Below are 16,062 nucleotides of genomic sequence, written 5' to 3' on the forward strand. Positions count from 1 at the left end.
AGAAAGCACTGTAGTCGTGCGCCATGTTTGATGAGCCGTAAATACAGGGCATGCAAATCTTTTGACCATATATACACCATGCATGCATGGAATCTCTATTTATCCATTCAGGTAAAATTGCAGCAAGAGAGGGATTTCAGGGATAGTTAAAATGCATGCATGTTTATTAATGTGAGCGAGATTAGGGAGAGCAATACACTCATGCATTTGTATTTGGGAGAGATATTCTTGCATGAGTGCAGACAAGCGGTTGCTTTGCCTCATGAGTGAATAGCCATGCATCATTATTTGGTTTAAAAACGTTGAGTTCAACAAGATTAATTAATCCATTTGTATCTAAGGAATATTTCTTGTTCAAAGAGGTAATTTTCAAACATAGAGAAGTAATATCTACAATAACTATAAGTAATTTTTGAAATTTCAAATAATATTTTAATGAGTTCTACAAGATTACTCCATTTGAATCAAAATATAATTTCTTATTCAAAGAAGTAATTTTTCAAACATAGAAAAGTAATATCTACAATAACTTTAAGTAAGTTTAAACTTTCAAGTAAGTTGTAGGAGTAATTTTCGAAGAAAATAATTTTCAAACATAAAAAAGTAAGTATCTTCAATGACTTTAAGTAATTTCCAAAATTTAGGGCAATATTTATCAGCATCTTGACAACAATGATCTTTTGAACTTCACAATGTGCGACCAAACAAGAAGTAATATCCGGTATATGTAATCACATATCTTAAAAATCACTAGATGATCACACAAAATTTGATTCAACAAAGATTAAGTGATGTACAAGCTGAACCGACAAACACATTAATTTCCCACTTTTTCTTGGAGTGAGGACAAAACCGTGTGGATTACCCACCACTTGCTGCCATTCACCATGAATCCCATGGCCGCGAGAGGGAAACAAAGCCAGTAACCATAGGATCGCAAAAATGATTTTTTGTTATCTTGAAGGGATGCTCCTGCAAGAAACCTACTAGTAGTATTAGTTGATTGAATTGAAGCAGATAGATCAGAATGTGAGATTGCTACCCGCAAAAAAAAAAAGAATGTGAGATTGCTAACCAAGAGCATGCAATGGAGATTTTGCAGGATATCCACCGCCTACATGTTTCCTTTTGATTTAATCTGCTGGAACACGCACAGAAGAACGAGAATTTTTAGTGTGTTTGATTTTAACTAACCTGGTGTGGTACGTAGTGCCCGATCTCGAGGGCCTACTGGATCTCGGGAGCTTGCTTGTGCAGCCATCCACGGTCATCCATTTTCACGAGGTTCACGCTGCTATCATGGATTCGGTCGTCATAGGGAAGCAGACGTCGAGGAAGCTCCGACCATGCCGCCATGCATTGAAATGGCGGGATGGGCACGGGGAAGATCGGCGCTGTCTGGAGCTCTAGTTTTTAGGAGGAAGAAAGGAGAGAGAAACTAAGAAAGGATGTGGAGTTTTATTGGCTCAATTAATGACGGTGGAGTAAATTGATGGTAAGTAGCTACTTTCTTGACTGTAAAATGTAGGCCAAAGTATTACAGGGTGTAGGTTTTTAATTGCATTGATGAATACGGTACGCACTGGTGGGGTAGTAATAATTACTAATGGTGAGCTGTGGATTTTACTCGTCAGAGAAAGACCAGCGCCGCCGGTATTCAACACCCCGTGTGTAAAATAGACTATATATATGGAAAATCTATTCTACACCTGCGTGTAGTTACTCCCACCGCAATTAGGCTTGTGTACCAGGCCACATCGTCACCTTATCGGGTACTGAAACCTAAACCCGATACATCTTGCTTATCCGGATGAGTATGCGCGGTTATATCCTAACGCTATTTTCGGATCCCGCGGCCGCTTCCATTGTTTCGTCAAGCACACGTAAACGAGGTAATTCTCCTCACGCGGCTATTCAGCGGCGGCTACGCACACTTCTCGGCAGGCAGCCATCATTCGCCAGCGGCCGTACCAGACAAGATCATCGCGGCAACGGAGATACGCATCAAGGATTCAAGGTTCGTCTTCACCGGTGGCAAAGGTCGACAAGCTAAGGTCACAATCAGCAGCGTGCCGGGGCCATCTCTGTTAGTCGGTTAGGGCGAAGCTGCACGGGACGTACATACTCATCCCGATATGAATCACGTCTGAATCTACATGTTTCTTTTAATTTATTTGTTTGAAACTGCACAGGATGTATACTTTTCCCGATACGAAGCAAGTCTGAATTTACATACTTCTTTTAATTTTTTTTTACAATCAAAGGAATACAGTAGGTTTGTTTAAAAAGGTATTTCCGGCGAGTATGCATCCATACTCCTTGTTTAACTGTGCCTAATAAGTATGGGTTCATACTATTCTAAGATAAAGTATGGGCTCATACTTCCTTGGTATATTAACTTTTTTTACGTATTCATATTTAAGGAAAAAACGTATGCATGGATACGTCCCGTTCTTGAGCAAAAAGTATGCGTATATACTTTTTTTTTAGACCAAGTATGCGTAAATACTTGTTTGAATAGACACCTAATTCCTGCTGATACGCATGCATGTGCTAAATGCACCTACTCAGATTATATGTATTAGACGCTCATGTATGCTTGTGCATGTAACCCCTCAAGCGTTAATCACCTATAATTAAATTTAATCACAGCCGTTAATTTTAAATTTACGCGACAAAAATTACTAGTTGAAACTTTGATGTTTAACTCGGGCCAGATCGGTCCAACCGGTGTGAGTAACCGGTCAGATCGGTCGAACTTGTATGACCTATTTAACCCCACAATCATTAAAACATGAATCTCACTCCCCCCCTCACAGCTCACTCTTCCTCTCTCCCTCACGTTCACTCTCTCTCCCTCCCTCCCTTACGAGCTCTCTCTCTCCCTCATGAGCTCCCTCTCTTTTTTTTTTTGACGCCTCTCATCTGGGTACAGCTGTAGCATCTGTTCATACACGCACGCACGCACCACCCTACACACGCACACACCACACACACCACACGTGTACAACCAGACCTACAACTACACACAGATACGAAGACCGCGTCCTTCTAGAGATCACCGAAACCTCCAAGGATGAGCTCCCTCTCTTTCTAATGCCCTAGAGTGCAAATCCTCCATCCCAAATCCATCTCAAGGCCAAGGAGACTTCAAGATGGCGCGTAGCACCTTCTCCTCCACATGCTCCTCCCCGGGGTGCCCTTGATTTCAAGTTCTTCGTGCAAGGAAAAGCTTGTTCTAGGTATACAAACTTGTGCCGGCCCGATCTATCTTTTTAGGAAGTTCTAAGTGATTTCCCTTGGTCAATCGTCTCTATATGCATCCCTTAACTAGGATCTAAAAGGGTTTCGATTTTGGTTGGTTATTTTTGTCCCAAGAAGGATTTTTGTTTTTGGCGATTTCTGTTTTTGGCTGAAAACGTGCTTGTCGGAACTTTCGACGTTTGTTGGAACTTCCTTCAACTGGGTCGGAACTTCCTATCAGTACTGTACTTGTAAAATGCACAGAAAATTACAGAAAAATGCAAAACTAATTTTGTTAGTTTCGTATCTTTATGCTCTATATGATAAAACTATGAAATGTGTTATTTGACAACTTTTTCTTTGCATTTTTAATTAGGCTATATAAAATGCTTTTATGGTTTGATAAATGCATAGTTGGAGTTAGCCGCATGCTAAAAATATAAAACCAGTTGGATTAGCTTTGTTTTGACATGCAGTACTTAGGGAAGTTAGGGCAATTTGTTAGCAATTGTTTTTGGGATATCGGGTGTTCTAAAATTGAAAAATTATATTTGCATGTAGTACTTAGGGAAGTTAGGGCAATTTATTAGCAATTGTTTTTGGTATATCGGGTGTTCTAAAATTGAAAAATTATAATTGCATTCCTCGTATCATATGCATGTGCATACGTGTAGCAGTCGTGGTGGAGGTGACTGTATACAAGGTGGTTGCGGAGCCACAGGGGCAAGCCCCACAGCAGGAGGTTCGTGGGGAGTTGGCCCAAGGCCTAGTTGACCCCGGTGCTGAGCAGCAGACTCAAGGCAAGCCCCGGTGCATGTCCTATTATTTCAATTTATGAATTAATATATATATTTATTACTTGTGCATTACGTTTCAAGAGTTGTTTGAGACCTTAGTTGCATGATCTCTAGGTTTTCCAGGACCTTATACTAGTATGGATAGGTCGGTAGCGCTGCTATGCTTAATAGGGCTCGTTAGAAGTCGAGTGATTTTTCTGTCACTCGCGAGATATAGGCTGTCTTTATATTACATTATATGGTTTACTATATATTCAATATGAAATGAATGGAAATTTGGAGACTGGACAGGGAATGATGATGATGTATAGGTATGGCAGTAGGATAGGGTTCCTGGGTGTCTTAGCCCCGTCTGTATCGGTTAAGGACCATACCGTTGTTGGCCCTGCTGATTATGTTTGAATTGCACTAACTGCATGCCGGGAGAAGGAGGTAGTCAAAACCGGTAAGCCTAGTACTGCCTTGCTTCGAAAGTACAGAACTTCATCACCACCCCTTAGGGCGAGTCGAGTAGTCATGGAGAAACGGGATCATGTATTTACTTTTGGTGGTCTCTCATTGAGCTCAGCTGACTATAAGTAGGTGGGACGGTTCTGTAGTTCGAGGCAAGGAGGGGAATGGTTGGTGCGTGTGGTCCAACAGGGCATATGCGTGCCGTGTTGGTTAGGTCCACCTTGCAAGGTTAAATTGGATCGATTCGCCGTCAGTCGCTCTCGGATATGAGCACCTTGATCACTGCGTCACATCGTAGTGTTATAATGGAATGATAATTATATATGTGATGATGAATATATTGAATTATTATTTATTGCTCCACCATGTTTGCTATAGTTGGTATGCAAATATTAGATTATAGTTAATCTATATATAGAATCTGGAGCTAAAATAATGAAAATGAGCAATTACTTTAGCCGCGTTTTCTGCAAATAAACCACCAACCAAATGTCTTGCATGTCTAATATGTGGGCTAAGTATATCCAATAGTCGGATAAGTCTTGCTGAGTATTAGTTGCTCAGAATTTGTTACCACCAAATTTTTACAAGCCACCCAGACATTGACTTCTGTCCCTGTTACGTCAAGTTCATCCGCCGGGACGCAGAAGGATGGGAGGTCATTGGACCGGATAGCTAGACTAGGGGGTCGCGGGGTGCGCATGGGCAGGTTGGGTGTGCACCATGTCTGTTTTTGTAGCATCCCGAAAATTTACTAAAATAAATCATGCGCTAAAATTTTGCTTTGTCGTTGAGCTCGAGATCCCTCCTTGAAACCCTAACCCCAGTTTTTCCGGAAACTTCCCTGTTCCGCCAGATCTTTCGATTCCCCAAAGACCCGACACCCGTATCCAGCACCCTGTTTCCCCTCGACCCGCGCGCCCGGGCGCCACGCGTGGCCGACCGCGGCCGCGATCGGCGCCGACGCGCCCGCCCCTCTCTCTTTCTCTCTTTATTCCTCTCCCCTCCTTTTTCCTTTTTCTCTCTTTCTCTTTCCCTTTTTCTTTTTCTTTTTCTTTTTCTTCTTTCCCTCCCTCTCTTTCCTCCCTCCTCTGCCGCGCGCTTGACCCGGCCCCTTCTGCCCCCTGCTCACCCGGCCGCGCCCTCCACCCGGACACGCCATCCGTGGACCACGCTCCGGCCACGCAGCACGCCGGCCCGGCCCTGTCCTCCTTCCCGCGCGCGCCCGCCCTACAGCTGCTCGGCGCGCCCCGACCCGCGCCCCGGCCGACGCGAACGCCCGCGCACGCGCAGGCCCGGGCTCACCTCAACGCCGGCCACGGAGACGAACCACGCCACCGGTCCCGCTCACACCGCTCGCGCACGCACGCCCCTCCTACCCGGCCCGCTCGCCTGCGTGCACGCCGCAACGGCGCTCGGGCCGCCACCGACCGCTCCCACGCACGCCGCCCGGCCAGCCCGTGCGCCCGCGCGCGCACGCGCACGCAGCACTCGGCGCACCGAGCTGCGACTCAAGCCGCTCGCACGCAGCCGTACCGAGCCATCCTCGCACGCTCGCGCCACGCCGCCGACCGTCGTTGACGTGGTACAGCGGCGACGACCCCCGCACAGCGCCACCAGCGACCCGCCCGTCGAGTCCCATCCCGCTCGCCGGCCCCGCTTGCACCGCCACCGCCTTAGCTCGCCTATAAAAAGGCGCTCAGCACCGCCCCTTCGCCCCACAACCATCCCCACCATCTCCGGCCCCCACACCTAGCTCGCAGCGCCGCCGCCTAACTCCTCCATCGCCGCCGCCTCGTCGATCCGCCCTCACACGCCACTTCAACTCAAGGTGAAGCCGGGGATCGGACCCCGCACCTCTCCATTTCGTTTTCCCCCTTCCCCCATCCACTATCGTGGCCTAGGGCCGCCCGCCGAACACCACCGCCACCCGTTGCCGCCGCCGCCGTGGCTAGACTAACTCCGGCCGCCTCGGGCCGAGCCGCGGTCGGGAATCAACCCCGCGAGCCTCCCTGGCCCTTTTCCCCTTACCCCGGAGCCGCTTCGAACCCTTGGCCGCCGGGTTTGGCAACACCGGCGAGCCGCCGGCCCCTCCCCTGTTTTTCAGCGCGGGGGAGGAAGAAGACAGGCAGTTTTGCCTTGAGCCCCCTCCCCTTTCCTCTATTCATTAAAGAAACCCCACCCCTTTAAGCCCTTTTTCAATTAAAACCCCTTCTTTTGTTATATTCTCAAAACAAACCCCCACCTTATAAACTAAATTACTAATTAAACCCTGACCTTTTTTAGAATGACCCAAGAAGTTTCTAAAATATAAACCAAGCCCCTGCCTTCTTAAACTTAATTACAATTAGGTCCCTGGACCCCTGTCTGGGCCCTAAGCATTCCTTTGACCTATTATTTCATGCGCCAAACGACCCCGGATTAACCTAAAATTTTACCACGCCTCTCTTAACTCAGTTTTGGCCATACCATTCAGAAACCATTCAAAAATAATATTCTATGCTCGATATTTCGTGTGTTTCCGAACCGAGCTCGACGACATATCTTTGTTCTGTGTATTGATTGTGTGCTTGTTTGTGTGCGCTGTAGACCACGGAGTGAACGAAGGAGAACCCGTCAACGAGCCGTACTGTGAGCAGGAGAACGAGGACCAGTTCCGCGACCCCGAGCCCGAAGGACAGGACTTCCCCGAAGGCTTTGAAGACGGCAAGTTCAATCCCATCCTTTGATGCATGTTTCTGTCCTAGTTCTTATAAAACACAACCCAATGTCCTGTTTTATAAAATTGCATATGTTTTGCTTGCATGAAAACACGGTCGGATAGCCACCCCTTGATTTGTTATAATCAATCCTTGACCACCTAGATTAAAGTCTGATTCTGTTTGGACGTTAATCGCTGCTAGAACGCTTAGGACCTCATACTCATTACAACTTGTTTTTATAAAAAAAATGCGTGTGTGTGGGAAGGGATAAAATGTGGATTTTCAAAAGATGAGTATGGACGGGATGGACGGCATTTCTGTGTGAATTGCCGATTGGTGTGCTTATGCCTGTGTGGCAGGGCAAAGAAGGGAGATATCCATCTTGTCGTGACTAAGGACCGAGTTGATGTGTCATCTCACCTAACTCCACTAACGTGCAAACCACTCAACCGTTGAGTGGGCAACGGCGTAGCATAAATCCCACTAGTTGGTGTGATAGCCATCAGGAGAGCTGAGAGCAACGGGTGACTAAGGAAAAGGGATGAGCCCCGAGTGACTTATGCCCGGTTATACCTAAGTGAACGGTCAATGACCCCTTGGTGCATCCCGTGATGGCTAGTCAGGCTTAGCTATGGTGGGTAATGGCTATGTTGGGATCTACACCGACACGATGGTGTTCGAGTTGTGGTATCCTACTTGTGGGTAAAGTTGCACACCTCTGCAGAGTTAAGAATCTATTCGAATAGTCCGTGCCCACGGTATTGGGCGAGTTACGGTGTGGTCACATAACTAGTGTTTCTTTGGGATGGGCTGGTGTGAGTTGTTTTGGAATTGGTTCCGGCAGTTGTGCCGTGTGCTACGACGGACGGGGAGTCCGGTAGCAGTTTTAAAACCTGAACTCCGTGTTAAACAAAAACTGATTTCTAAAAGGTTTTCTATAAAACAAAACCCTGCATAAAATGTCGTTTTTCTGCAACTTAAGCCGTAACCTTATCCTTGATTCACCTAAGCATATTATTCTGTTATAACCCCCTCCGTGGGTGTGGTTGGACTTGCTGAGTACGTTTGTACTCACCCCATTTTCCTTTTTACAGAAGAAGATCCAGACTTTGTGCCAGACGACGCCGAGTAGGGTTATCGTCCTGCACCCAGCCTTGCCTGTGGACTTGGGTCACCCGCCGGAGTTTCCGCATGGCGCAAGACCTTGATGATTTTCTCTTTGTTTTTAATATAGTCGCGTGTGTGTGGATTGTAATCCTCGCGATAGTGGCATTCCTCTGCTCACTACCGCGTAGGGTTGTACGGTAATGAACCATCTGATGTAATAAATGTGTCATCAGCCTCCTGGGACTGGTGCTTTGTAACACATTTAAGTCTTCTCTTATGAGGGGACGCTTCAGTTTTGTTGGACCGGTCTAACCGGTGTAGCGAAAATGGCCTCTCATGCCATATTTCAATATAATGTTTTGGCGATTGATGACACACACAACACTTCAACTAATATATGTGTTAAGATGATCATTATTAGGCTTATAGGTCCAAGGGATGAAAAGATACAAACCCCCGAAGAAATCAGGTCGAAAGGACCAAGACAGAGGTAATTTGCACTCACCGGTTAAACCGACGCGAGGCAAATTACATACACCGGTGCAATGAGCTCAGAGAAGACTCAGTCAGCAGAGTGCACCGGATGAACCGACGATGGGAAAAATGATGGCGTCGGTGCAATGGACCCAGAAGCTAAGGCTAGGGTTTGGCGTCGGTTGAACCGACGATGCCTGAAGACAAGCGTCGGTGCAGTTGTCCAGAGACTCCGTTTTGGGGGTTTCTGAGCTTACATACACCGGTTAAACCGACGATACTTTTCAAGAGCGTCGGTGCAATTGATCAAGTAGTCATTGGAGCAGTAACGGCTAGTTGCTGGGAAAAAGCATTCACCGGTTGAACCGGTGATGACAAAAACTGAGCGTCGGATCAACCGGCGTTAAGGAATTTCGTCAGCCTTTTTCCAACGGCTAGTTTGAGGGGTTGGGCTATATATATGCCACCCCACGCCTCATTTGTGTGGGATGGAGACTAAGGAAGCATAAAAGAGTTGAAGATCCTCTCCAACCACCTTAGAGCTTCATTGTACATCATATAGGCTTAAGCACACTTGTGAGAGTGCTTAGTGCTTGATTAGGCTTAGTTCTTGAGAAAACTAGCTTGAGTGAAAGCCTTGCTGCGGCAAGCATCTTGTGTACTCGTCGTGTGACCCTCCGACTTGGTGTAGAGAGGCGACGATACTTTATATGAGGAAGGAGACCCCTCTTGGTGAGAAGCTCCGATAGTGAAGACGGTGCTGTTGGTGACACTTCGAGAGAGACGGTGGCGGTGGCCTTGTCTTGGTGACTTGGGGTCACTTAGCCTTTGCTTGCCGGAAGCCTTGGTGGCGAACGCAAGACGGTGATCAAGCGAAGAGACTCGGCATCACACTTGTTCTTGTTGGACAAGTGGCCGTGGACGTAGGGATGGACTTGGTGTCATAACCGTACCATGTTAAATCGTGTGTCTTGGTGTCTTCATGGGAGTTTGCATATTCTCTCCCTTACCTCTTTATTTACCGCACTTCGTTTCCACATTTACTCTATCTTGCGTACCTTTACTTTTTTAGTTAGTTTGATTAGGATTGACTATAGGTTGCAAGTCTTTTGGGGTAAGTAGAGAGTAGCATAGATAAATCTTAGTCATAACTAGCATGTGTAGAATGTGTTAGGTTTATCTTATACAAGTAGTTTGAGCCCTAAGATTAGAAAGCGAATTAGCGACCCTATTCACCCCCTCCCCCTCTAGGGTCGGACACCCCGGTGATCCTTACAACCGGTCTGTTGTACCGGTCTGACCGATTGTGCAGAGGCAGAACTCTAGTGTAGTTGTAGGTTCTTTTCTGTTTGAACTCAGCTACCCTGTTGTAAAGTTTGTAAATTAGTTTAATTTATGTAAGCTATATGTGTATTTTGAACTCGGTTTGTAAAAATTCTGTTATATCGGTCTGTCATCTCTTTATATTTTCAAGTAATTGTCGTGCTTGTACCATCTGCGCCCGCCTTCGCGTGAGACTACCGGTGTTGTTTCGATCGGGCCGTGGGTTGAGAAAGAACCGTCAAATTAAACCATTAAGCTAATGCGCCTGATGTGTTCAAATGACGGCCATTACGTTTAATTTAGAGTTTTAATTTGGTGGTTCCGTCATAGTGCACATACTTGTTTATTATATATAAACTTCTGCAAAAGGTTGGCCAATAGGATGCAACAAATGGAGAAGATAGTTACGTACAGCCTCAGCAAACGCGCCGCAAATAAGGTGATTACCGGACGGAGCTCAACCTGATTAGAGGGTTTGATACGGGCAGAGGTGGGGTGCCCGTTAACCTGGACGATAGGAAGGAGTAGCTACACGTAGACGTAGATAAAACTCGTCCTATATATATATAGTAGGTTTATTGAATACCTGGATACCCTGGATATGATATGGAATAACCAATTCCATACCCGAGCCTCCTTCGCACCCGGTTTTCCTTCGGCCCGGTCTGCGCGCGCCACCCCTCCTTCCGGTTTGACCACCCCCTCTCCCCTCCCACCCACGACACCCAGCACGCCCTCCTCCCGCCCCGCAGCAACTGCCCCGCGGCAACTCGCCATCACCGCTCCCTCCTCTCCCAGCGCCCCCAATCCTAGTGGCGACCCTCGCCCCTCCCGGCGTCCATCGCCGCTCCTTCACCCTCCACAAGCGCCCCAACTCCTTCATCCCGGCGCATATCGGCATCCGCGACCCGCGCGCCTCCTCGATCTTCGCGCTCACCATCGCCTCCCGCCTCCCACCGCGGGGAGCAGAATTGGCGGCCGCCCTCCCTCCCCTTCATATGCGGCGGCATAGGGGGACATGGCCGTGGTTGGAGCAGCGGAGCAGGTGCGCGAAGCGGCGCGGCGGCGGGGGCGGAGCAGCGGTGTGCGGCCAGCGGGCGGGCAGCTGCCGGTGGTCGCGGCGGCTGGCTCCCGTGCTGCCCCATCGAGGACGCCCCCCTTCACGGGTTGCGCGGCGCGCGTTGCGAGGGCCAACCCCGTGCGGCGCGAGGCAGGTCCAGGCGGCCTAGCATGCGGGGGCAGCGAGCGGCGTGCGGCACACGGGCGCAAGGAGTAGGGCGGCACGCGGATGGTCTAGGCGCGGCCCCGTCCCGCTGCTACCTGGGTCGCGAATGCTTGGAGACAATCCTGATGACCTGATCTAGTTTTTCCCCTCCTTCAAATCGACAATCTCTTGCAGTGGGGATCATGACGCGAATGGCGGCATCCACTCTAGGCATCGAAGCTTCCTCACACTCACCTGAGCTGTCGAATCCTTGGGGGATTCCTCTCCATAGGCATAAGGTTCCCCACTATCGCCATCCCCATTCGAATCTTTTGTCGAGGTTGTTGTATTGACGGTGCTGCTCTGCCTTGTTGCAGGTGTCCGATCGAGTTGGATTTCACCTCCAATAATTGTTCCTGGTGAATGCTAAACAATCTAGGCATCACAGTTTGGCCAGTGCTAGATCTAAATCTCAGCCTTGACTTCGGTTCGATGTAAGGTTCCATTGAAGCATTGATCTACCAGGGGAAGAGGTTCCATTGAATCGAGGATGCCTGCAATGGCATAGGGAACCACCGGCATGCTCCACTCTCATGGACAGAACTGACACCGTACAAGCACGCAGGTGAAGGTGCATACCCTGCATCCCTACATCGCCGCTTTGTCCCCGGCTTGATTCATCCAGGTAGAGATGCTTTTTTTATCTGCTAGTTGCCTATTCTTGATCTCACATGTGTAGGAGCTTAATTTTATTTTCGAAACTCTTTTTCCTTCTCTATTTTCCTATGCACAGATAGATCTTGCTGGTTGCTGCAATCAAGATCGAGTACACATGCAGGTCCGTCAAACAACCAAGAATTCATCTTTTTTTACTGCAATATCGATAAGTAATAATAACAGAAAGGTGGATTATTTCTTTTCATGTGAAAGCAAGCTCAGCCCTGATCTCACTTGGCGTTGCAGCTTGCTGTTTCTGCATTGGTACTTAAATTCGGACTACTTTATTTATCTACTCTTAGTTTATCTCACTTGTGTGCTATCTGAAATATCAGGAGCTGTTGCATCTGAGTATTGGTTTTGGGCCTAATATTCCAGGGCGTTGTTGGTGCAGTAATGAACCTAACCGCTGGTGCTGGTCCCATGGTGTGGATATCTATCATCTGGGAAGATTGGCTAGAGCATCTTGTGTTGTGCCTCCTTCTGTTTAGGTGCCATGGTGCTCCTCGACAAGATTGGCTAGGCATCAGAGGTGAACTCTATTCTTTTTGTTGAGGCAAAGTTGGGATCTTGAGCTGGATCTTTAGCCCTGCTATTTGCAGAGCCTTTGATTTGTAAAACAACTGCTGTTGGATTATGTTAGCTAGTGGTTAGGATTTCTCCAAATGATAGCATATCCTCTTTTTTAGTATGTGATTCCATCTTGCACGGCCATCTGTTACTCGGGTATGGTATGTCTCCCATTAAACTGAATTTTCATTTGACATGCCATGGCCTCAACGTAGTGATAGAATACCTCTGTAATATACTTGTTGTGCACACAGCACAGCCTTGCCAACTTGAGATAGTTAAGTTCCTTATTAATGCTACTAAAGTATTTGAAATGCACCATACTCTGTTTTGTATAAATCACATTTCCTGGACACAATGGCTACTGTGAGCATAGGATTGTGAGCTTGAGGTAACCAAAGCCTTCTGCGCGCTCTGCTCATGATCATGTTGTTTGAACTGATTATACTGTGTTGATTTTTTCCCTTCTTAACAATCATTTTCAGTTGACAGTTTACTATAGGATATCAGGGTACCCCTGATTGAGTTCAGATCTTCCTAGAAGGAATAAAATGGTTCTTTTATTTTTGTTACTCCTTGCTCATTCCAACTTCTGTTCCATAATGTTTTATACCTTTATGAAGTCAATCTATAAAAATGATGCCATCGTATTCAAGTGTTTTGTATGGTTTTTTCAGGATTTGAGTGGACACCGTGATCTCCATTGACAGTGCCATCTTTTGGCGGCACCCATCATTACCATTAGATGTTTAGGGATAATTTCCCTTGATCATCACTTGATGGATTTCATGCAAAGAGCATATGTTGTACAATAGATTCTGAGTGTAGATTCTTATGAAAGTGTAAGTTCGGTGTGGCATAACAGAAATATGACTCCACCTTTGTGTGTTTATAGTAATTATGAACCTGCTTAGAAAAAATGTGTGGTGCCTGTAAGCTCGTGGTCCTAAATCAGACATTTTATGTTTTGTCTCGTAGTTTCTGATGTAAAGAATAATTAGTTTAATCCAGAGTTGACGCATTCACCTGCCAATACAAACAAAATGCTTTTCAATTGGCCCTAGTATTACTGTGTCCGGCAACTGCAAAACCTTTTTGTTTTCCAATCCCTGAATCAATTTTCGTATAATTGTATCGAGTCCTTGCATGTTTCTATTTCCTTACAGCACGTGAATTATCTGGGCTCACCTGCAAGACACGCAGCAAACAATTAAGTGCATAATCCGTCTATACAATCTGCTCACACGCTAGGAAAAAAGCATGAGAAAAGGGGGCGTACAGCTGTAGAGAAGGGAACGTGTCATGTGTACGTTGGAGTGCGGCGTGCATACAGGACCGGTTGGGCGGAGATGGGCGGGGCGTTCTTTGCGGATGAAAAACCGGACGCGGATGGCGGGAGCCTGGGCACGCGGGCGCGACGGTGGGTGGGCAGCGGGCTGGCTTGGGTATGGAATAACTATTTCATACCCAGGGTAGAGATTAGCCCTGTCATATATATATATATATATATATATATATATATATATATATATATATATATATAACCCAATATTATCCGGCCAAATAACTAACTAACTCAGATTAAATAGGAGCAAAAAATCATGCTTAGCTGCTTGCCTTGGTTAGCTTCGGGCTCGACCACGAACTGGACTCCAGGTTCAGGCTCAACGGACTCGGTGGGCTCCACGGGTTCGACCTCCGACGGTTTGGTCACTATAATGCATGAATGAGATGCATGCATTAGAATGATACCATAAATTATGCAAGAGGATATGGCATAAAGAAAGAATGGCACAAAATGTGATGATACACAACGTAAACACATGCGACAACAACGATCACTATTGTAAACGCGAACGAGGAAGCTAGAGCAAGAATTAAGAAATGAAGTTACACGGCAAGCATAAATCATAAATTCAATTAAGCATACAGAGGACAGTACAAGCAACTCATGAAAACTGGATTTGCAGTAAAAGTATTTTTCTATAAATACTTACAAACATTACAAGTTTCAGCTGTCCTATACAAGTAAATTCAGAAAAGGCATCCAAACTTGATTGAACAAATCTAAGAAAATTACCACGGATACTAGGCAAGAACACAAGGCTAACAGAACTGGTTTTACCATTTTATCACTTTCCAGCAAAAAGTTCTACATTAAACCATTTTCAAACAAAGCATATGAAAACATGCTAAAATCTTAACAAACAGCAGGGAAACATATGAGAAAGTTGCACCATTGGAAGTTACACTTCACAAGGAGTCTAGCAAAATTTGGTTTGACATTTTTAGAGCAGTACACAGTTAACTAAGCATTTTAATCACTTTTACAAGATAAAACTATAGATAAATCTACAGCAAGATAACATGCAAAACAATACTTTTCCTAAGTATATCTAAGCTAGAGGAAACCAATAAAATAAGTTCCATATTTTTCTGATTTTTCTATAATTTACTATGATTTTTAAAATTTTCAGCCAAATTATTGCAAAAGAACCCTTCGCACACTATTCATATGAGTCTAGTGTTGTGCAGATAGACCCCTGAACTTATTTCAATTGTCCCATGAGGTCCCTGGTCGTGATTTTGAAGCAGGGGAGAATGGGGAATGGCGATTCCGGTCATGGGGGGGCTTGCCCGCGGCAAGGGAGGGGTGGAGGAGCATGAGGGCGACGAGGGCTACTTGTAGGTGGCTCGGTTGGGGCTGGGGGCGACTAGAAAGGCGCCGGCGATGGGAGCAGTGCTCCAGGCAGCGGTGGCGGCGACGCACAGCGGCGCTCCAGCGATGGGGACCGGGTCGAGGAGCTTCAGGGGGTCCAGGGCAACCCGTTCAGTGGCTCGGCTTGGGCGGGGATGGTCGGAGGTGGGGGGCGCGATGTGTAGGGCCATTGGCGGCCATGGAGGATTTGGGGGGAAGAAGTGGAGGCTAGGGTTTGGGCAAGGGGCCGGTCGGGCGTGGTGGTTAAAGGGGAGAAGGAGCGGGCGGCCGGAGCGGATAAGGGCACGTGCGGCACGATGCGCGAGGATGGCCGACGCGTGGCACGAGAATGGCTGGTGCGAGACTGACACGCGGCACGCCGTGATGCGCGCCCCGGCGAGCTCAACGTGCCCAGCGTTTTGGGGTCGTGACAAAACCCATCCGTGAAAAGGTTTCGCAAATAAACTTTGTTTAGTACTCCATGCATACATTCGTCTTTTTGAAGAAAAAAATTCAGGGTCTAACCAAACATGGCCTCTAATGAATGAAATCAGCTCCATGGACTCTTGCTCCTCATTCAGCCACGTCACCTCGTATTCGCCCCCATTTGATCTTGATCGGACCGTCCAAAAAAGGGCATTGCGGTTTGGTTTCTAGAGCCTTCGTCTCGGGTCGTCTCCCCGTGCGCGCAGGGTCGGCCCTGAGCCAGTGCGGACGGTGCGACCGCACCGGGCCACCAAGAAATAGGGGCCTCCAAAAATTGTTATGCTAATA

At 47.0% G+C, this 16,062-nt stretch overlaps 1 long non-coding RNA gene across 12 annotated transcripts; it reads left to right on the forward strand.

Moving 5' to 3' along the window:
* Positions 1 to 11,241: 11,241 nt before the first annotated feature.
* LOC120651672 lies at positions 11,242 to 13,623 on the forward strand. Of its 12 annotated transcripts, none has more exons than XR_005666298.1 (6): positions 11,242 to 11,602; positions 11,681 to 11,988; positions 12,097 to 12,141; positions 12,234 to 12,284; positions 12,399 to 12,552; positions 13,268 to 13,623. It is a non-coding gene; the product is annotated as an uncharacterized LOC120651672 (long non-coding RNA). The 12 variants fall into 12 exon arrangements; XR_005666365.1 differs by having other exon boundaries at positions 12,101 to 12,141; positions 12,243 to 12,284; positions 12,415 to 12,552; XR_005666289.1 differs by having other exon boundaries at positions 11,243 to 11,602; positions 12,415 to 12,552.
* Positions 13,624 to 16,062: the final 2,439 nt, after the last annotated feature.

This window comes from Panicum virgatum, chromosome 1K (assembly GCF_016808335.1).
Source record: "Panicum virgatum strain AP13 chromosome 1K, P.virgatum_v5, whole genome shotgun sequence".
In the NCBI taxonomy this organism is placed as follows: domain Eukaryota; kingdom Viridiplantae; phylum Streptophyta; class Magnoliopsida; order Poales; family Poaceae; genus Panicum; species Panicum virgatum.